At 38.1% G+C, this 1,653-nt stretch overlaps 1 non-coding gene across 1 annotated transcript; it reads right to left on the reverse strand.

The window, feature by feature from the left end:
* Window positions 1–1,144: 1,144 nt before the first annotated feature.
* LOC116071539 lies at window positions 1,145–1,260 on the reverse strand. The gene has a single exon (XR_004110950.1). It is a non-coding gene; the product is annotated as a U5 spliceosomal RNA (small nuclear RNA).
* Between the last annotated feature and the right edge of the window lie 393 nt (window positions 1,261–1,653).

Consider the following 1,653-nt stretch of genomic DNA (forward strand, 5'->3'; position numbering starts at 1 on the left):
TTTACAAACATTTTAAGGTGTAAGAGGATCATATCTAGCATGATAGACATCACTCTCTGTTGTCTCCCGGTGGGTGCTCTAGGATTGGGACGAACAATTATCTGTGGGAGCAAGCAGTTAGTAAGGAAAGACACAGACGCCAGGTAGAAGTGATAAGAGAGAGCTTTACTGTAATTCACTCAGTATTTATAGTTAGGCTTGGGGATCAGACCCAGAGGAATTGGACACTTGCCCATATAACATAAACAGGAGAAAATCCATTAACACCAGACCAGAAGGAGATCTTGAAAGGAAGATCCGGTAAACCTTTAACATAAGTATGAGACTTGCTAAGTCTATGATCTAAGGAGCAGCAGTCAGGACTCCTCCACACAGCAGGTGCTCAACTCCAGCTTGCAGCCTGTCAGGGCTGCTTACTGAACCAAGTCACTCCCAAGCAACAAGGTTGGGGGAAGGAGTCCACAACTCTCTAAGAAGTATTTAAGATGCTCTTCAGTTGTTGATACTTCGTCCTCTATGTGAATGCCAAATTTGATCTGAGTAAACTTTGAGTCCTCTGTTTGAAAGGCTCCACATTGGCTCTTTCATCTAAAAGCTCTTCTATTTATATTTTTATCTTGTGGTAATACATTTTACTTGTATTTTTATAAAAATAACAAAAATTTGACATTTACTCTGTTGTGTGTGAGTGTTATGTATATGTGTGTGTGTGTGTGTGGGTCTGTGTATATGTGTCTGCATGTGTGCATGTACACATACATGTGCACAGGTGTGTGAGTATGTGTGTCCTTCACAGTGTGCTTATGAGAGAAAAAAATAGGAACCAGTTTCTCCCACTCTGTGGATCCTGGGATGGAACTCAGAACTTTTGGCCTGTTAGTCGCTGTGCCATTGCACCAACCCAGAACATTTTTGAAGTATTATTTGAAAATTCTCTTATAAAAACTGAATTTGTGAAATTGAAACTACCAATATTTTACCTTAATTAATTCAGAGCAAATTGTGTTTCTTGTAACCACAAAAATCTGTTGGATATTAGGCAAGTGTTTTGTGTAAAAAAAAAGAGATAAGTTAAAATTTAAGCCGTATGTTTATTTGTTGTTATAGATATACAGTTTAAGTTGTTTTTTTTTTTGGGGGGGGGAGCCCTACCAAAGCAAGGCCTCAAAAAATTGGTTTAAGACTCAGAGTTGTTCCTCTCCACGGAAATCTTTAGTAAAAGGCGAAAGGTTTATATGATCTGAAGAGAAACCAGAGTATAACAGTTTAAGTTTATGTGAAAATTTAATAAAAACTTATTTAAGATATTGGGAAGAGTAATAGTTTTCCAATGTCATATATTGCTAGTTTATGTCCTTCACTCAACAACTCTTTACTGAAAAGTATGCTTTGGGGCTGAACAGCCTCAGTGTTGCTTGTGGATCTTAGTGAACATGACACATATTAATCAACTATGCACAAGATACAGATCTTAAAAAGGGAGAACTATGTATTATTGTGCCTATAACAGAGGTGTTTGACCTAGGTAAGAAGGTGGGGTGGGGTTAAAAATAGTTCCTTTTTTTGTCTTTTATTTATTTATTTACACTCCAATTTTTATTCCCCTCCCCCACCCCCTGTCCACCCTCCACTGTTCCACATCCCATGCCTCCT

The sequence above is a fragment of the Mastomys coucha genome, unplaced genomic scaffold, assembly GCF_008632895.1.
Source record: "Mastomys coucha isolate ucsf_1 unplaced genomic scaffold, UCSF_Mcou_1 pScaffold22, whole genome shotgun sequence".
Classification (NCBI taxonomy): Eukaryota; Metazoa; Chordata; class Mammalia; order Rodentia; family Muridae; genus Mastomys; species Mastomys coucha.